Genomic DNA, 22,136 nt, shown 5'->3' with positions numbered 1-22,136 from the left:
GGAAAAGGGAGAGAAAGTGAATACAGTAAGAAATTAGAAAAGGAAGGAATAAAGAATGGGAAGGAAGAATGGTTGATTGAGCGCTTTGGTTTTTTGGAGGAATTTCATGATTTGAAACTTGAAATGTATAGTAAGTCCCTGTGGCCTCCCTGGGGGAGCCAAGACCATTGTAGAGCAGTTTTCCCCCAGTATCCCAGGTACAGATGCTTCCAGGTAATCTTCCAGGTGCTTGAAGCAAGAGCTGGAAACCCACACTATCTTTTTACTCAGTCACCACACAAAAAAAAAATTCAATAGTTCAGTGGAGTTTCTAATGAGACTGAAAGAATAATTCTTTTAGTTTGCTGTTACCAAGAAGGAAGTATTTTAGGACCTGCCAATACTGGATCTTTCGTCTCTGACCTACGCCTTCCTTTGTTCCTTTAAGTCTTTTTTTTTTTTTCACAGTGAGCAGATGTGTAGGATGAGAAACAGAAACAAGTCAAAAATGTGTTTACTATCTGTAATGATTATTAAGCTATTTCATCTGTAAGCTCCAAAGGCAGCCTTCATTCTTGGCCTTGTGATGCTAAGTGGTATTCTAGATTGCACTGCGTACAGCTTCTACTGAAGGCTGCTTCCTTTAGGAATCCAAAGGCACTGTCCCTCACGTGGTCTTCAGGACAGACACAGAGGAGTCCTTGGACAGCTAGCAGCCAAGCTTTGAGAACATGCCCTGGGTATTTCTTTAAAAGAAGTGCTCTGGTCCATTCTATTACTTTCTCATTGCAGTAATCGGGGGTCTAAGTTATCATTAGATTTAACCTCACGTGAAAAAGATTCAATGGTGAGCATAACATTTTTGCTTCTTTCGAGACACGAGGCTAGAAGATGAATTAGTGCTGTTCACAAAATATTTCCAGTTTCCTGTCTTCCAAGCATCTGACTAGAGACTCTACTCCCCTGCTCCCCTGAAGTCAGGGTCACCTTGTGGCTTGCTTTGGTCGATAAAATATGAGTGAGGGTGACAAACAAACTCTAGTCCACCCATACAAAGGAATATTATTCGACAACAAAGAGAAATCAAACTGCAAAAGGGCATGGAAGAAACTTAAATACTTATTGCTAAGTGAGAGAAGCCACTCTGGGAGGCTGCATGCTCTGTGATTCAAACGTGACATTCGGGAAAAGGCACAACTAAGGAGTCAGTGGAAGATCAATGGTTGCCCAGGAGAGGGGAGAAAAGGGAAGGATAAACAGGTGGAGCTCAGGGCATTTTTAGGGCAGTGAAATTATTCCATGTGAGACTGTTATGGTGGATACAGGACATTATTCACTTTTCAAACCCGTAGAATATACAGCACAAAAACTGAACCCTAATGTAAAGTATGGACTTTAGTTAATAATAATATATCAACATTGTCTTGTCGATTGTAAGAAATGTACCATAGCAATGCATAAGAGTGGGGAAAGAGTATACAGAAACTGTACTTTTTGTACAATATTTCTGTAAACTTAAAACTGCTCTAAAAATGGTCTATTTTAAAAATAAAGAAAAGAAAAAGTGAGTGAGTGTAATCTGTATTACTTTTGCGTGGGAGTATTAACAGCTTGCACACGATTTTCCATCTCTTCCCTCATCTCTATTTCAGCAGGTTCACTTGAAGATGAACCTTCCTCATTCTGGTTCTCTTAGTGAGAATAGTCTAGAAACATCTCCCACCTCCCTACTAGCCAATCTTCAGTGCATATGTACCCTGAGTGAGAAATAAATATGCTGTTACCCTTGTTGTTTTATGCAACTAAATTCACTGGTTATTTGTTACTGCAGGATAATGTTGCTTATTCTGACTAATATGGAGAGGACTTTCAAGGAAGTCCTGCTCTAGTCTCCAACAGATGTTAAACAGCAAGCAATCACACCATTTCTGGACCAAGAAACACACTTTTTACAATTTTCAAATAGTTTGCTTTCTCTTCCCTGACTGTAACATGTAGTTTTATTTTTGGGGAAGGATGCACCACCTTGAGCAAGAACCATTTTGAATGCTATCTTTCCCAAGAAAAATTAAGTCATATGGCAATATTGAAGAAACCAAACAAATCAAGCATTTTCTATAGTAAGTAGAAATCCCTTTGTCAAATTTTGTTTGTCTGCCACAAATTTTATCTTATGACAATTGTTTAATATGTTTGTTTTTTATGTAATTAATTTATTTTGGAATTTAGTAGGTTAATTAAAGTGTCAGGATATACTATTCTGAACCAATAGAACTTAAATTTTAATGTAACCCCTGAAAGAAAAGGAAACTATAAACACTTTTAAAAGCACAAATAAAGTTACAGAAACTTATTTGTATCACCTCCAAAAATGTCCTCATGCCCCTTAGCAGTCTATCTCTCCTTCTGCCCCTGTATGCAGGCTTTCTGCCACTAAATATTTACATTTCCTAGAATTTCATATAGATGAAATCACATAGTATGCATTCATTTTTATTTAGTTTCTTTCACTCAGCATAATGATTTTGAGATTCCCTCACATTGTGTGCATTTGTAGTTCATAAATAGTACCCATTGTAACTACAATTGCTTATTCATTATACCAGCAATTTCCAACCTGTGTCCACAAGAAATTTTAAAACATGCAATACTTGACTATTTAGTCAGAGGCACTGACCTCTTTTCCCTTAGACTGCCAAATTAAAAAATGACAACATCCAATACAACAATAGCTTCCTGTGTGAATGAATCAAAATTATACACATTTTTTGTCAGATTGGCAAAAAATATATATTTTTGGCATGCCACAGAATTTTAGTAATCAATGTGTCCATGAGAGGAAAATGGTTGAAAATCTCTTCATTAGCCCATTAATGAACACTTGGATTAGTTCTAGTGGCTATTTTAAATAAAATTATGAACATTCATGTGTAGACTTTATGTAAACCCATATTATTTGTTTTTTAACATCACTATTATGTTGTTACATCTTCAATTCACACACACACACACACACAAATATAATATTACTTAAACAAAGTTTAAACATAGTGATGAAAATAATACTATAACTCAAAATTATTTTGCATGTATATTAGTGAATAACATTAGTATTTACTTAGTATAGGAGAATGAAACTGTTAATCAAATTAAGCTCTGAGGGTGATGATTTCGGTAAGCATTCAAACAAGAAATGTGTGAGCAGGAAAAATAACAATTTCCAGACATTTCATTTTAGTAGACCTGTGACCCATTTGTCCTGTTTGCATTTTCAGTCATTAGACTCAGTCGAACTATGGACACAAAAGCATCAAGATTTTTGTAACATTTTTCAAATACAGCGCAACAACTTCTCAACAAAATAAATGGAGTTTTTCCAATTAAGAAAAATACAAAACAATGCTCTTCATTTCAAAACTGTTTAACTATTTTTTAATTTAAATTCTTTATTGTTTAAAGTATTACCTATGTTTCCTTTCTCCCCTCCCCCACATTGACCTCTTCCCAGCCACTTCCACCCCCCAGCACATGCCCTTGGTCCCCTAGTGTCTGTGTCCATTGGTTATGCTTATGTGCATGCATACAGGTCATAGAAGATGTTGAAAAAAGAGATAGAGGAAGATATAAACAAGTAGAAGAATATACAGTGTTCATGGATTGGTAGAATCAACATCATTAAATGCCCTTACAACCCAAAGCAATCTATAGATTCAATGCAACCCCCATTTAAATACCAATGGCATATTTCACAGACCTAGAGCAAACTCTCCAAATATTTATACGGAATAAAAAAAAAAGACCCCAAATAGCTGCAGCAATCCTGATAAAGAAGAACAAAGTTGGAGGTATCACAATAGCAGATATCAAGCTATATTACAAAGCCACTGTTCTCAAAACTGTTTAACTTACTCACTAAAGGTATAGAAGGAAATAAAGTTCAGATGTCTTCCACAGTTGCACAACCAATAGCAAAAAATAAAATTGAATTCATAACCACTAGTAAGAAATGTATAAAGCCAGCCACGAAGGTAATTACTACTATTGTGTTCAGAAATGAGTCAGAATGAACTATTGCAAATTACTTTTGCAAATGTCTCTATTACCTGTTACCTAATATCCATGGCACACACTGTAAGAAAACAGTTGGTTAGATTATATAAAAACACAAACATGATAAATATGATCAATGCTTAGCATGATAGGGTTCTCATATGAAGGAGAAGTGCTTGACAAATTCCTGATTTTTTTCATTGAAAACCCAGGCTTCAGAATTAGAACTTTTTCATTTAATTGACTTTTGTTTTACATGATATATATGACTGTATGCATGTTCCTCACAGAATAATCACTGGCCAAGAAAAAAATTCCCTGATCTTCATTTAGTGTTGACAGAAATGGTGAAAATATTCAATGCTATCAATTTTCAGGCACTGAATGTACTTCTTTTGAGAACACTATTCAAAGAAATGAATGCCAGACATAAACATTGCTTTTTTTCCCCACTTAAATATTCCTCTGTTGAGAAGAAAAATACTCATAAACATTTTTGAAAGGTGGAATGAGATAAAAATATTGTTTCATGGCTACAATGCCAATGACAAATAATACTGATTTCAAGGGACCTTTAGAAATAACATATCCCAGTAGTATACTCAGTATTGCAAACCATCTTAACCTCTTTCAGAGCCAAGGTGTCAAGATTAAATTGAAGATAATAAGTATGTAGTTGGAATTTGTGGTGAAGGTTGACCGTAAGGGCAAGTGACTTCCCCTGAGTCTGAAGACTTTCTTCACTCTTCAGAAAATATAGTTTATGGCTCTGTTGGGCCTTTTAACACCCCAACCAAATGCTGCAATGGGTGAATGCATTTTCCGAGGCAATCGTAAGCAAACAGTGTATTCTGAAATCATTGCCACTATGTCCCATGTTGGATCCTTCTAGCTTCCAGCTTGGAAAGGTGATATCCTTACCAGTCCATGATCTGAAGGAGTTTTAAAACCTCCAGGGAGAAGTCGTCCCATAAGACTCATATAAGAACCTCAAGGAAACCTAAGACTCATGACACGTATTTTGTCTTTGAACTCACAAAAATTCCTTGGTAAAAGATTGGAAAAGAAAAACTGTTTTTGGCAAAATTTTAAATATTTAAATTCATGTAGAATTGGTAGGTTATTAAAGCACTAAATGTTCATTCAGCGATTCAGAGATGCTGAATATTTGGAAAGCACTGAGGCATTCCAGGTGGTTGTTGGGAAAACAGAGAAGATTGATCTGAGATGCTTTAGTGAGTAAAGGAATGTGAAATACAACACTTTTTAATCAAATAGGAATGTCTGCTCATGGTGGTGCCGCTTGACGGCTAACTGTCTCACATTTGGATATCTGGGTTTGCAGCTGCTCGGTAAAGGTCCGACTTCCTGTTACTCCATATACGGGATGACCCTGGACTGGGTCTCCCAGCATACACACTCCTCTCTCATCTGAGCAAACATAGATGAGCCCTTTGTTGCCGCTTAAGCCCCATAAGCCTTCCTAATAACAAGCTGAAGTCAGTTAAGTTCAGGTGGCTAAAATGGTGCTTTTGTTATGAAAGCAGAGGCCAGAAAATGCAAACTCTTTGAGTCACCCAGCCCAGCTATTTCCTTCAGAATCCAACACCGAGCCAAGCGGTTTTTATTTTGTCTTTACAAACTAGGTAAACGCTCCCTTGTAGCAGACTCTTGGATAACCACAGGCAGCTGGGGGCACACCCCACTTGGGGGGCGGGGGGGTAGTTTTCGGGCCATATTTAAAACCAATTACCAGGCTTATGTAAGTGAGGGCATCAGCAAGAGCCTGGCATGAGTGGGGTGAGAGACACTTAGGGAAGGAGACACAAACAGCAAAGCAGGAGACAGCCATTGGAGAAAGCACAGAAGGAACAGCAGCCAGGCTAAACAGAAGAGAAGATGCTTTCTGACAGAATATAGAGATGTCTTTTAAAAGAGTGTTTTCTTCCTTTGTCTTGGCTAAGCAATGTGGTTATCACATGGGACGGATCCAACCATGGATGCTGATTGTTTCCTTTCCTTCATTTCTGCTAAGATTTTCTTCTCAACCTGAAGCCCTTTCTCGATTTTGTTTGTTCGTTAAGGCACAGAAAGAACCAAGAACTCTGCTCTCAGGTTTTTCTTGAAGAGTTGTGGAGAAAAGGGACTTGGGGAAGAAGGACCAGTTCAGCTTAATAACTTCTCTGCCTGCTCCATGCATGTCCTGGGGCCCAGATGTGCCGGGGTTCTTGTTCCAGCATCAAGAAGGGTCCAGCAATCTGGAAAAGGGGCTGGTGTAACATAAAGTGTCTAGAGACAAAGCATAATTTTGAAAGGCATACCCCATGCTTTTTATTAACACTAATTGTCCTGAGGTGAGGCAGAGATATACACTTCAAAGGGGTAGGGTTTCCTATGCAGAGGCATTGTCAGAATGGGGGGATTAGCCTACTGCTGTTCAGGTGTTTGGCCAGTAGGAGGCAATAATATGTAGATTAAGATGCCCTGAGCTATCTGGCAGCCAAGCAATCATCCCTTTTCAGGTTTGGGGAAATGCCTTTAGCCATTCCCAACAGGTGGCAACATATGTGACTCAGCCCTTGTTGAGTCCCCAAGTTCCATCAACCTTTTGATGAAACTCTTGCAATTATGACATGCTAGAATTGGCTTCCGGCACAGATGCAGGGCTTTGGATTCAAAATCCTTGCTGAAGGCCTTCAATATTATGACCAAACTATAAACAAAGCACTTTTCAGATATTTCATACTTAAAATAAATTCCCCCTTCTTTGAGGTGATAAGGATGCCATAGTGACCCACTAGTTTCCAGATTCCAAAGAACAGCACCAGAGGAAATGATCTAACACTGAGTCCTCACCATTAAGCAAATCACTCACTGTAGAGTCTTCTTCCCAGAAATCTCTAAAAACAACCTACTGGGATAAAGACTATGCGAATATAGCAGATGGCTGGTGGTTTGTTGTTGTTTTTTTCATCGCTTTACTTTCAGCGATATCCTCTTTTGAACACTATTTTCTGTAACAAAGAGTAACAGGGTGGGAGATGATTTTGTTGGGGGAGGCAATCCAATGAATGTCTTCTCAAAATTACGGGTCCTTGGCGACTGTAAGAGAAAACTTTGTCCCCAAATGTACAGCACACTTGTGCTCTGACATAGCTATGAAAGATTCTGATTCCAATTCTCCAGCAACTAAGTCAGCAAAGAGCAGGGGTTGATTTTCAAAGTCAAAAAGTTCATAGTGTTATTTGGTCAGGATTTTTCAAGATAAAATGCAAGCCGCTCTTTTTGAATGGACAGTAGAGGGAGGGTATTCACTCCTGCACCCATTCAGTAAGCATTTCTTGAACATGCCCAGAGAGGCATGGAAGCTCCGTGGCTCTGGCCCGTAACTTACCCTATGAATCTCCTCCATTTGGTTATTCCTGAAATACATCCTTTCTAAGGAACCAGTAATCGTAACAATGATTTCTGAGCTCTATGGGCCATTCTAGCAAGTTGTCTAACCAAAAGAGGGGTTCATATAAACTCCAATTTATAGATGATTGTACAGGAGGCTGGTGACTTACAATTGAGGTCTGAAGTGGGGGCAGTCTTGTGAGACTAAGCCCTTAAAACTGTGGAGTCTACCGTAACTCTAGGTAGTTTGTGTCAGAACTGAAGTGATTTGCAGGACCCCTGGTTGGTATCCAGAGAGGTGGAGATAAGTTAGTTTGGGACAAAAAAATCCCACACATTTGGTGTCAGAAGTGTTGTGGTGTTGGAAAACAGTTTATAGAAGAATACACTTATTTGCACCTGGAAGTAAGAATCAGGAAGGCTGTGGATAAAATCAGTTTTTATGAATGAATTGATTTGTGCCAACAGAAAAGGGACCAGGTTTGGAAAGTCAAGGAGTTACGTGGGAGCTTGTTATCCTGGGGGGAGAGTGAGATGGGTGGAACAGAGAGGTGTGTTTCATGGAAACCCATTAAGAAAAGGAAAGAATTAATGGGGGGGATGAGGACACATTTGTAATACCTTAACTAATAATAAAAAAAAAAAAAGAAAAGGAAAGAAAAGAATCTGAGAAAGAAGCAGGGACCTGAGTGTGACAGACTTCAAATGTCATACAAGAGGGCAGATTGGTAAATAGAGGAATGCCATGCGGTCTGAGATTCAGGAAACTCATTCTGACTGACCATGCAGAAGAACTGAAGAGAGAGAGAGATTTAGGAAATCACTTCTAGTCCAGGTCCCCCAACTTTTTTAACGATGAGAGATTAATGAGTTAAAATCAATGCCTTAGGTGCTGATTGGATGTGGGAGTTAAGGAGAAGTCCAGCTGGCTCATTTCAGACTTGAATAATAGGCTAGTGGTGCCATTCACTAAGATAGGGAACATAGGAGAGTTGTCTTTTGAGAGATGGTGAGCATGTTAGGCATATCAAGTTTAAGTTGTCGGTGATACATTCCGGAGCAGATATTTCAAGATCTGGACTAGGGGTTTATATATGAAAGACATTTGAATATGAAGACCCTGCAAGCAGACAAAACAGACCAGCAGTCCCAGGAAACAGCAGATTGCAAGCATATCTTCAGATCTTTGAACACTGGTGGGTGATGATTATCTCCATCACTGAAAGAAGCTTGGTCAGTGTTTCAGAGAAAGTTCAGACGAAATGGCTGAAGAGTAAAACAAAGAGAACTCAGCCCTGAGTTTATCGATCATCATTCCTGGCTGTGAGCTTATGGGATAGAGCCATGGTCAGTAGCATCTTGAAATCACACATGCCCCTAATTAGATCAGCAAGCACATTTTGAAACAACAGTACTTATCCCCTTAGGCCCCTGTGGTGGCTGGAATGCTCATGGGCCAGAGTCTGTTGATCTCTTAGGACTCTTCATGTCTGTTTAGGTCTCCCATCGCCCCTCAGCCAGGAGCCACTACTGTTCCTGTTTTCCAAACCCCCTAGTAACTGAGAGGGTTCCTTTGCAGGCAGCTCCCTCTGAGCCTGACTTCAGAAAATGACTCATCAGTCTCTGATCATCTGATTATCTAAACCAGGACCACATCTTATTGAAACCAGAAAAAGTGACCCCTCTTTTCATGGAATGTACTTTATAAGAAAAAATGAGAGGACCAACTAAAGGTTTACCTCTTCATTTTGGCGTGCTGCCCTAACTGCAGAACATGCTCTCCCTGAAAGATGGATTCTTAACTTCACAGTGCATCCAACATTAAGGAAAAGCATGGCTCAGGCTCCTGGCATGTGGTGGCCTCTGCCCTGGGGTGAAGGGTGTGACATGCTCTTTTTATCCCTGAAGCCACAGTGCTTATCTACAAAAGACCTCCTTGGAGAATGTCTATCATCTCTATCCAGGAGTCTTTGTCTCCAAACTTTTCTCAACTTTGTTACATGAGCTCAGCTTCCCCAGGGGAAGTGGCTTTTGGACTCTTGTTCTAGGCCCACTTATGCAAGGAGTCAACTCAGGCTGACCATGGTGTGTGCCCAGCAGATGTTGCCACTGGCTTTGGGTGAGAAAGTCCTCCTAATCCATTAGAAGTGTGATTTCAGTGTGTTCTCGGCAGCATCTTAGTGTGATCTCACGAGGGTACCCCCAACTCCTGTGTGATATGTTATACTTGGAGTCCTTCCCCGTTTCAATTTCAGTATCAGTCAGAGGGAAATAGCAAAACAGCATTCCTTCATGTAGATAACCAGTAGGCAGCTGGCTACTCCTGGTTGCTAACATAACTCCACCACTGTATTCTGGCAGCTGGGTTTACTTAAGGGAGAAGACAGACAGTGCCCTGCTTAGAAACAGAGCTGCTAAACATTATTCCAGTAACCTCCTTGCTGTCTGCAAAAGTAAAACCCTTCAGGAAAAATACCAGTAAGGGACTTGTCTTTGAGTCAGCCTGAGCACAAATCTCAGATCTGCCACTTACCAGCAGTGGTGCCTTCTTCATTCATTTAAGAATCATTTATGGAGTACATACCACGTGACAGGCACACTTCTTAGATAACTTAACTGATCTTGCTAAGGTTCGGTTTCCTCTTCTGAAATATAGAGATATGAATACATACTTCCCAGGGCTATGTAAGGAAAAGGTGAGCTAATATACATAAGCTAATATATATAAGCTAATATATGTAAGCATAGGGCTCACACAAAGTCCTCAATTAATGATGACTCCTGCAGGTATTATCCCCTTTACCCCAGCCTATGCCAACTTCCTACCCAGTGAGGAACTTCTGATAATGCCAGCACCTCTCAGCCGGTACAGAGTCCACCTTCTTATTCCTTTCATCTTTATGTAATATGCACTGACCCAGAGCCATGTAGTAATGTCAGAAAGGACCATCTCAGCCCTGGCTTCAGAGCTCACCTTTGCTTTCAGCTGCTCAACATGTTCTTCCTGCTGCAGTTCTCCAGGGTCAGCACCACATATTAATCTGATAAGACTATATATATATATATATCTTCAGAAAAAAATCACTTCTACTGTTGTGGTAAATAACCCACATTCAAAGGCTGTTGTTTACCCATATCTTCAGAAAAAAATCACTTCTACTGTTGTGGTAAACAACCTGCTTCCCTATTTATAATGTTCTGGCCCTCTAGCCACTTCAGCAGACAATTATAGCTAATTTTCCTACAAACATCAGGTGGTCATAATAATCTGGCCACTCAGTGTGTGTGTGTGTGTGTGTGTGTGTGTGTGTGTGTGTGTGTGTGTGTATGCATATAATGTATTTTTTCCTGATCCAAAGTGGAGTAGATTTCTCAGTGATGGGAAGGAGAAAGTGATAACATTGACATAGATAATTGGTAAGGAGACATTGACTTAATTAGCAAAATTAATTGAGAAGCTGAATTCAGCTTCAGCAGACTCTAGCTTTGCCCAAAAACCATCTCCAAATATCCTTCATTCCATCAGAGGCTATATTATAATGTAGAAGCAGGAATAGCGGACGGTGCTAGAAACAGCTGCTATAGTCCTGACTGCCCTTCCAATATCCGATCCCACTGGCAGTGTTATTGAGGTATATCCAAGCCTGGTGGAGCAATGATGCCTGTTAAACCAAAGGGCGGGCCAGATGTCACTCAGTCCAAACCAGTCTTTCTACAAACTTCACCAGTGTCCACATGGGGCTCAGTTGACTTCTTCTTCAGAGCACAGGTCTCCCCAAAGCCTTGGATGAAATTCAGACCCTAATTAGAAGGCTTCTAAGCTCTAGGTCAGAGGTTCCAATGTGAATATAGATTGCATTTGTTGTAAATTTTATTCTGTGCTTTTATTTATTCACTAAGTATTTATTGAGCACATAAAATGTACCAGGCACTGGATTTAGCACCACAGTTCTAGTCATCTGTTCAACTCCTTAGACACCTGATGCAAGTACTTGGGTCTTATTTCCTCAAGATGGAAGTCTGTCTTAATATTCTATCCAACTCTAGCTCCTCAAAGATTTGCTCCCACCCACCCTTTTCACTGTGAACCACAGTGTCTCCGACTTGAGTGGCATCTGTTAGACCTCTACTGACACCACCAGCTGGACTCCAGTGACCTCTGTTTCACCTTGCATCAGGCTCTCCTTGCATTCCAAGCCTCCTGCCTTCTGCAGGAACATCACTAGTTACCCTTTGTTGGACTGCCCCGCATTTATTACCTAGACAGAGAACTTGCATCTACTAAGTGCTTAATAAGTATCATTTGTTCCATTTATACAGCCTACTAGTACAACAACCTACATGAACACATATCTATGACCTAGACCAGTGATGGTGAACCTATGACATGCATGTCAGAGGTGACACGCAAACTCATTTTTTTGGTTGATTTTTCTTTGTTAAATGGCATTTAAGTATATAAAATAAATATCAAAAATATAAATCTTTGTTTTACTATGGTTGCAAATATCAAAAAATTTCTATATGTGACACGGCACCAGAGTTAAGTTAGGGTTTTTCAAAATGCTGACACGCTGAGCTCAAAAGGTTCGCCATCACTGACCTAGACCTTGGTTAGCACATAGCAGGTACTGCACAAATGCTTGGACTACAGAGTCATTCTAGCCTTTTTTACCTTAAAAAAATGTGTGGGACTGTAACCTCTCACTGGAAACAGCAACTTTGGACTCATATGCCTCTTTCCTTTTTCTTTCCTTTTTAAATTAAATTTATTGGGGTAACATTTAATATGATCATATAGGTTTCGGGTGTGGGTTTCATGTTACAAGATCTGTATATCGCACTGTGTGCCCATCACCCAAAGTCAAATCTTCTCCCATCACCATATATGGAAAGCCTCCCTGAAAGATACCAGAGAGTTGTAAGTTCATCCTATTCCAAATGAACTACAGCAATGAGTACTAATCCACCTTCCTCAGGGGCAAAACAAACCTGGCAGTAGGGTTTCCTGCTCAGTTAAGCAGAGAAAGGAGGGCTTTGCATGAGAATGTGGACTATTTCAAGCACAGTATTGGTCTCCCATGTTGTGTTTTCACTACCAAATGTATACAAAAATGACAGGCAGTGATTTCCTTTGCCCGCAATGGCAATTTGAAATATATCCAATTTGAACATTTCTCTCCATCTTTTCTCCCTGTCAACTCTCAGAAGCTTTCAACAATGAGAAGCCATGCATAAGATCTGAGCTGAAACCTTAAAGGAGCAGAATTCATTCACTGATGCATCCTTTGTGTTATTTTGGAGATATTTAAAGGGAAGCTAGATATTTTTTGCAGACTTAATAGAGAGTTTGGGAAAGTTTTGAAGTAATGGGGGGAAATGGAATAGATAAACCTAATTCTCTTCCATTCATATGTAATTCCCTGTTCACTAGCTTCTCAGGCTCATCAACGGCATTATCCCCAATAAATGGCTGCAGTGGGCAAACTTCACTACCTGTCTGCCTCAGGAATGGGTTAGCCACAGGTGCATGGGAAAACATATAATGTCAAGATAAGGCTGCATTGTCATGATATTCATACATCAGAGATATATGTTTGTTGGTATTAGTGAAGAGGAGATTAAAAAATAAAAGAAAGAGAATAGAGTTTATTATATGGTAGGCAGAGTGCAAGATGCTTTATATATAATACAGATTTTATGTGTTTAATGATCATACAAAGTTGGCATTATTATTTTAGACATTAAAAATATTGTAAGGGCTCAGAAAAAGAAAGAAACTTGACTAAAATCCCAAATATTTGAGTTATACTCCTTCTTTCTCCAAAGCAAAAATGTTTATACTAGTAAAATAATCACTACTGCTACCATTTTACTAGCTCTTTGTTCATAACTCTATAGAAACAGGTATAAATTCCATTTTAATTGTCTATATATCCATGTCACCAACCAGGCTTCTCCATTTTGCCTGCTTTATTTTCTTAATAGAACTATCTAAGTCAGATTTTAACCAGAGGAGCAGAAGCAATATGAAGATACTATGAAGAGATTTACTGCAAGGAATTGGCTTATGCAATCACGGGGCTACCTATATAAGTCCAATATCCACAGGATGGGTCAACAGGAAGGACATGGGTTATAAGCTGCTGTCCACAAAGGAACCTCAGCCATGCTTTTAAGGCCTTTCAGCAGAATGAATCAGACCTACCTACTTTCTCTAGGATAATCTCTCTTAAATTGAATATAAATGTTAAATATAGCTACAAAATATCTTCAGAGCAACATCCAAATTAGAGTTGGATTGATACTGATACATCAAAAAAGAATATCACAACCTGATATATTTTACTTTTTATTATTATCTCTCTTTCCTAACTAAAAGGGAAGCTCCATAAGGACATTAATTGTTTAGGTTTATTTACTGCTGAATTATTCAGAAACTAGAACACTGTCTGGAACATGGAAAGTAGGCAAACAAATGTGGAATGAATGAGTGAAGAATGAATGAATGACTTTCTTGTAGGAAGAAGCCTCCACTTCTCACATGGTCTCTCCAGCATCAGCACAGTTCCTAGGACAGAGATGTTGTTCATAATTCTTTTGAATTAAATTACCAAGAGAAGACCAGCCCGTGATGCACATTCTCTCCTTGCCTATAGAATTGTACAACTTTGGGGAATTGTGTTGTAGCAAAGATGGGAATGGAGAGCCATGATATTACCAAGTAAGGAGGAGTGCACACCTGCACCATCACACTCCTGCCAGGATTCTGGGAAATGAAGATAGAAAGAGATGTGATTGCAATTGGCAGTCATGCTTGGAGGGATTCAATATAGGGTAGGCTGAAAGGAAGGGTCATAGAGTGTGTGGCTTCTGGATCCTTCTGCTTCTGAAAGACAGCCCCCCACTTCTGGGTGACAGCCTGACAGATAAGTCACTGACTTGGTCTATCAGTTCAAATGATCAGAGTCAACAGAGGAAATGGCCATGAGTTCCCAAGGTCAAGCTTCAATTTCTGTGGCCTCTGGACAGTTGTCCTTGAAGGAAAAGGGCATCTGATTCCATGGGGTTTTGTTTCTTTTGGAGGCCCAGAGCTGAGACTCCTCCTAACCACGGTGGGGTATTTTTATTTACAGTTGGGATGATAATTATATGTACTATTCTTTTAATATGGAACACGATTCCTCCTTGCTATTCTTAAAGAAGAGAAAGTTATACTACCAGATCTGTTATTACCAAGTGGTATTTTCTTCTTCCCAATACACACTCGACCTTCCAGTCTGCCAACTCACCAGATGCATGTGAATATGTGTATGCCACACACACACACACACACACACACACACACACACACACACCCTCTATAGGCAATAGTAGAGATGTAAATAGGAATAGAGATGGAAACATGGGAATGACCAATGAATAGAATGCTTACCTAATGCATGTTCTGCTGTGCTCTGGACTATAAGGAAACTACAGTCAGAAAGTTAGAAAGTAACTGAAACATTTGTCTATGAGGCTATGAATTTGGCACTAAAAGAGGCAACCATATATAAGACAGGATTAGTGGACAAGAGAAGCAGTAAACTGAAATATCAGACCATAGAATCAGGCTATGAGTTTCCCTCCTTATAAATCTCTATGTATCAAGGAACTAGAATCAGAGCCAGAACTCTGGGAGATGTGGTTAGCACATGATACAGTAGTCACCAAGTAAATGTTTGCTGGAGGTAAAATGACAAAACACCTGTTAGAACAGATAGAGAGAGGCTTCAAATGGATATCACCAAGGGATTTTTAAATGCACAATAGATGATGCCAAAGAGATGTACATTTCAAAGCTCCACAAAACCACCCACTCATAATTCTTTCTCAGACTACTTTGTTGATTGCTATTTACAGCAGCCAAATGCTCAGAAGGATCTGCTTGCTCTACCACTCCCAAAGCAAAACATGATTTCACAATACCATCCTTCAAACCCGAGAAGGACGTCAGTGGTCAGTGAGACACTGAACCAATCGTTTAGGAGGAGAAATACTCATTAGGCCAGTGATGGCGAACCTTTTGAGCTCAGTGTGTCAGCGTTTTGAAAAACCCTAACTTAACTCTGGTGCCATGTCACATATAGAAATTTTTTGATATTTGCAACCATAGTAAAACAAAGATTTATATTTTTGATATTTATTTTATATATTTAAATGCCATTTAACAAAGAAAAATCAACCAAAAAAATGAGTTCGTGTGTCACCTCTGCATTAGGCCATCACTGCATTAGGCTGAACTCAGAGGTGCAAGGATCAGGAGATCTCTGGACATGTTCCAGAGACAAAGGAGCTGTTGAAAATATTGAATTAATTTCAATACAAATTGAAAATAAAAAAAAACAGATCTGAAAAATAAGTATGAGTAAAGGATGGCCCTAAAAAAAATAGTTTTTAAAAATTATTTATACTGGACTTTGCCATGTTTTCATGGATTGCATGAACCTGAGTGCTTCTAAATTATAAAACTCTACATCTAAAGCAGATTGTGCAGCCAAGTAGGAATTGAGTATTTTGGGAGGATATTATTTATTTATCTACTCTCTAATTTGTTACTAAAATGATTTAAGAGACTTACGAAGATGGATACAGTGGAGTAAGATAAAATAAATTTAAAACAACTACGAAAATAAGACAAAGAGAAAATAAGGTTAGACAAATAAGATGGAGCCAGAAAATAGACTAATATCCAAAAATGAATTTGTTAGACACTAGATGACAAGGAGGATAAGAAAGCCTTCTAGCTTTTCCTCTACCTCCTACCATCATCCAATCTCCCCATTAGTTCTCTAAACACTGTGAGTGGATGGCTTAATGTCACAATACCAGGCTTCTCTATCACTGAGCTAGCCACGTCTCTCATTTTCTTCCTGAAGGAAGGAATAGAAATTAAGTGGTAGATAAATGAGGATGGAAGGAGAAGGGGTCTCAATGTTTATCCACAATGAAATCTGCCTTCATATAAAAGTTAATAAATAAAATTGAATCAATAAGTATGTCTTTCAACACAACAAGGATTTAACAAAGACAATTGAGAAAGTAAGAAATCCAAATGTAGTTAGGAAAAAGTCAGCGATTCTAACAATGCCCAATGTCGCTAATCATCAGAGAGATGCAAATTAAAACCACAATGAGATATCACCTCACACCTGTCATAATGGCTATTATCAATAAATCAACAAACAAGCGCTGGTGAGTATGTGGAGAAAAGGGAACCCTTGTGCACTGTTGGTGGGAATGCAGACTGGTGCAGCCACTGTGGAAAACAGTATGGAGTTTCCTCAAAAAGTTAAAAATGAACTGCTTTTTGACCCAGTGATTCCACTTCTGGGAATATATCTGAAAAAAAAAAAAACTAAAATACAAATTCAAAAGAATGTATCCACCTCTGTGTTCATTGCAGCATTATTTCCAATAGCCAAGATCTGGAAACAGCCCAAGTGCCCATTAGTAAATGAGTGGGTAAAAAAGCTGTGGTACATTTACACCATGAATACTACTCAACTGTAAATATGAAGAAAATCTTACCTTGTTCAACATCATGGATGGACTAGAGATTATCATGCTAAGTGAAATAAGCCAGTCAGAGAAAGACAAATACCATATGATCTTGCATATGGAATCTAATGAACAAAATAAGCTGACAAACAAAATAGAAACAGAGTCATGAATGCATTGAATAGACTGACAGCTGTCAGAGGGGAGGAGGAATAGGGGTCTGGATAAAAGAAAGTGAAGAGATTAAGAAAAAAAAACAAATACACACACAGAGAGACAACAGTGTGGTAGCCAGAGGGAAAGGGGGTGGGCATAGGTGGAGGTGGGCAAAGAGGAGAATAAATGGATAAATGGGGATGGAAAGAGACTTGGCTTTTGGTGATGATGCAGATGTTTTGTTGAGCTGTACACTTGAAGCCAGTATGGTTTGTGAACCAGTATCACCTCAATAAGTTCAATTTTTTAAAAAGAAAAAGTCAGTGATTCTATCACTGGTAAAGTTTTTCAGGGGTTAAGTTTCTTCCCCTCTTCACTTCAGAACCAAATGAGAGATGGATGTTTTAGCTTCTGTCTTTCTGATTCCAACCTCAACAGAAATCAGCTCTATTACTGAAGTAGCTGAATTTGAGAACTCAAATGGACCTACAACCAGATATGAGACTTGAGTCTCCTGTAAATAGAATCCATAGTCTGCAGCACAGGTCTCCCTACTGCAGAGGCATAGTATAGCTGGGTGAGCTCCAACTGCATGAGCAGATCAGTAGAATCCTGACAAGAGGGGGCTCCAAATGAAGAAGGTCCAGCTGAACCACATGCATTCAGAGCCTCTTCTCTCTCTTGCCAATCAGTTGAGTCTCTCCTCTCATTGGTGGAGGAGGGGAGTTGGTTAATGAATGAAGCACACAGTTATATCTCCCACGTGTCTCTGTCCTCCATGGGTTGAGACATAATCATTGTCCCTGATGGACTGTAAAGCTGCAGTACCATCCTCAGAGGCAACAGATAAATAACACTGGGATGCATAGGAAAGAATGGGAAACAAAACTGTGCAAGGATTGATTCATTTATAAAATCTATATCCAAAGCTGCAGGTAATATGTACCTATGTGTGAGCTTGAAAAGGTACATGGAGCAAGAGTACTTCTGGTTTCTTCTAGCCCTAAGAGTCTAGGAGGCATGAGAATGCCACATATAGCATATTAACATAAGGCATAAGTCAAGATCTCTCTTCCTAGTGCTGTCTGTCACACAAGATCAAATAGTGAGTTGGGTCGTTCATCCCATGAAGCCTTCCAATTCTTCTCCTTGTTCCTAGGTTTAAGTTACAACCTCTTATATTAGCCTACAAAGCCTCATATTGTGGTCTGGGACCTGTCTATAATTAGTATCTCATTTCTTATGCCTCTTTCCCTCACCCTCAACTTTACTATTTTTTTTAAGCATCAGCACTGTCACATGAGCATTCTCCTCTGAAACACTCTCATCCTCTTGCTCTTGCTGGTTAACCTCAACCCATATTTTAAGTCTCCACTTCCTCTAGGTAGCATCCCCTTGGTTAGGAATGCCTGTACCACCCCCTGTATTGCACTAATAGTTTACTTGTCAATATCTCTTACTAGAACTTATACTCCATAAATTCAGGGGCCATGTTCATTATTTTATTGTTTATTCCCAACATACAGCATAGTTTGTTGCATCAAAGGTGCTGAATATATATTTACTGATTATATAGTGAATAAGACTGTGTCCCCCAGCCCTGGCTGGTGTGGCTCAGTTGGCTGAGCGCTGTCCCATGCACCAGAAGGTCACCAGTTCAATTCCTGGTTGGGGCATATTCCCAGGATTGCTGGCTTGTTCCTCAGTAGGGAGTGTTGGGGAGGCAGCAGATTGATGTTTCTCTATGTTTCTCATTCTCTCTCTAACTCTCCCTTCTTCCCTCTCTAAAATCAATAAAAACATATTTAAAAAAACAGAATAAAAAAGACTGTCCCCCAACCTTAGGACCCCAATCCCATCACAGCCTCCTTTTCCCTCTGCTAACCAACTCAGGTTCAAAGGAATGAGAAATATAAATCTCAAAGTTCTGTTCCTTCATTAAGTGTTTTTATTGTTGTTGCTGCTACTAGATAAAGTCTCCAAGGACCAGCAAATTTGGAAATAGGCAGTTTTCCTTCTTTTCTGCCAAGTGAAGGGAGTTACAGCTCTCTTCTCCCAAAAGGACACCCATCCTCCCAAGTGACTTATTAGCTCCAATAGAGCCCAGGAGCCAACAAGATTGCCTTTGTTCAATTGCACAGCCATAGCTATTTTTCAGCCCTCATTAGCGTTGCCCTCAATAGGCTGATTATAGCCCTACCCCCTCCAAGGATGACTTTGATTGAGACGGGAGTGCAGTTTTCTGTCAAAGCTCACACTCATAAAATATTTAAAATCCAAAAGTTGCTGCTCCCCACCCTCTGAGCTGATCCCATGACCCACCTCTCTCTACTCCTGCTCCTACACCTCCCAGGGTAAGTTCCTTAGGGAAAGTGACCTTTCTGATGTTTCCCCAGACATCACCGACGACCTCGACGAAGGATCTTGCCTCTATGGCAGGGTTCTTAAACCTGATTCAGAGGTAGGGTTTTTGGCGCTCTAAATGCATTTGCAAATCCCAACCAATGGTTTTCTCTTTCCTAAACTTTTTTAATGGAAGCCATAAGATTGGAAAATCTCATACCCTGGGCTCTTTGTCTCGGCTTGGTTTGCTTCCACCGTAGGGCCCCTCCCAGCGAGGAAGCCATGAGGGGAGATGCTGAGGGGCTAGAAGACCCAATTGCACCATTTTATTTTATTATTTTATTTTATTTGTATCCATTTCAGAGAGGAAGGGAGATGGAGAAAGAGATAGAAACATCAATGATAGAAAATGATTGATCGGTTGCCTCCTGTACGCCCCACACTGAAGATCAAGCCCGCAATCCAGGCATGTGCCTTGACCAGAAATCAAACAGTGACCTCCTATTTCATAGGTCAATGCTCAACCACTGAGCCACACTGGCTGGGCCACTGCACCACTTTATAAAAGTGTCCAATAATAGAAGATTAGAGACCTGGGTTCTACTGTGGACTCTGCCTCTAAATATATGTGTGACTATTTGCAAGTTACATATCTTCTATATTCTATTTATTGAAAAAAAATAAAAAAGAAACCAACATGAAGTATATAAACCCTAAAGTCTCTCTGAACTTTAAAACATCTATAATCACATACAATCAGGCCATATGGACAGAAATGATACTGTGAAAATTAGCTGTACAGGTATAACTGTGGTAACATTCTGTTGTTTTTCGTGGTCTAGAAGTGCAGGAGCATGTTGTATCTAACAAGACAAGCTTAGACTATTACCTATGTGTTCTTCCTTCTCTATATTTTTTTTCCATGTTCTTTTCCTGCATGTTTTAGATATCAGCAATGACAGTAAGATCTCAGAAGAATAACAGAACAAAATAGTCAACTTTCAGGTTTAAGTTTCAGAATAGACTTTGAAATCCTCAGCATAGAACACAGATTGAATAGATTTCTTAAAAAAAACCCTGATAATAGAAGAGCTTTATTTCTTGCTCTAGACTTGATAAAGATTCCTCAGAGCGGGGAGGGAGGAAAGAGATGAAGGGGCAGTGCTTGGACACGAGCGTGTCCCTGAGAGAAGGACTTTCACACTGCCACGCTCCCTAAGGCAACACTGATTGGAAAGGCCTGATGCATAAAGGTCCTATGTTACTTTCCTGGGTGGTTCTTTGGAGAGTGAATAAAGTCCAAGAGTTTCCCTGTAACAAGAAGAATCTAGGTAGAGGCTCTGGAATAACCCCAAGCCTCCTCCTGCCTAAGAGCAGCACAGGGAGCCCCTTCTATAGAACAGTGGATTAACATCTTCTGTAATCTCTACATGCTGACAGAGAAGTGGGATTCCACCTCTGAGGTGACTGCTTGTCAGCAGCCAATGACATCTTATTCTGCTGTCAACATAAGACATATTGAGAAAGATGGCATTGCCAACACCACTTCTCAGCCTTTCATATTTGACAGAGATCTGTCTTCTTAATGCAAGGAGTTATATTCAATTAATAACACAGGTCACAATAGTTATTGTTGGACATACTGACTTTAATACACTAAAATAACTAGTGTATAATTCCTTTTAAAATGCTTCATTGCTTTTCTACATGTATCAAGACATTAGTGACATGCAAACACCATAACAGTTAACAACACAGATCCTTTGCCATGGAAACTCATCCGCGCTCAATATAGAGGTACCAGGCTGTGAGGCTGACCACATCTCCGAGCTCTGCGGCTGGCAGGGCAAGTCCTGAGTTTGGATTTATCCACGCGCCCAGACAATGCGCCACTTTGTACAGCTGTGACTGTGGCCACAGACCACAGGCGGCTCCCACATCGCCTTTGCTCCAGGGCATCGCAAGGAAAACAAGCTGGTGTATTGAAACTACACTGACACTCATTATTTTAACACCAGGGAAAGACGTATTACTCCAGTAATGTCAAATTTTGAAAAGACCCAAAGTACAAAATCTGGGATTTTGCATTTGAGAAAAAGAAAGTATGTTTGCAGCCCCACATTATACCCCCTGAAGAGAAGTTTAAAAATGACAAGTATAGGACCTGACAGTTTGGGGTCCACAGAATGTGTGCTTGGCCTCTTAGACCACCTCACACATTTCCTTGCAAAGAGAAAAAACAGTGGAACTGTCTCTCTGCCACCACAGTGCACCGTTCATATCTCAGCAGCACCACTGACTCAGAACGAAGAGTACATTTTTGTCTTTGTACTTCTGATTAGGTGAACAAACCGGAGAAGACAACTTTTGTTTATGATAATTTTTCCCACCCCTTCCCCATTTTTTTTTCTTTAAATATATATATATATATATATATCTTTTTTTTTTTTTTTTTTTTTTTTTTTTTTTTTTACAGAGAAGAAGAGAGAGGGATAGAGAGTCAGAAACATCAATGAGAGAGAAACATTGATCAGCTGCCTCCTGCACACCCCCTACTGGGGATGTGCCCACAACCAAGGTACATGCCCTTGACCGGAATTGAACCTGGGACCTTTCAGTTTGCAGGCCGACGTTCTATCCACTGAGCCAAACCAGTCAGGGCTCTTTTTTAT

The sequence above is a fragment of the Myotis myotis genome, unplaced genomic scaffold, assembly GCF_014108235.1.
Source record: "Myotis myotis isolate mMyoMyo1 unplaced genomic scaffold, mMyoMyo1.p scaffold_m19_p_1, whole genome shotgun sequence".
Classification (NCBI taxonomy): Eukaryota; Metazoa; Chordata; class Mammalia; order Chiroptera; family Vespertilionidae; genus Myotis; species Myotis myotis.
This window is presented reverse-complemented; position numbering follows the sequence as displayed.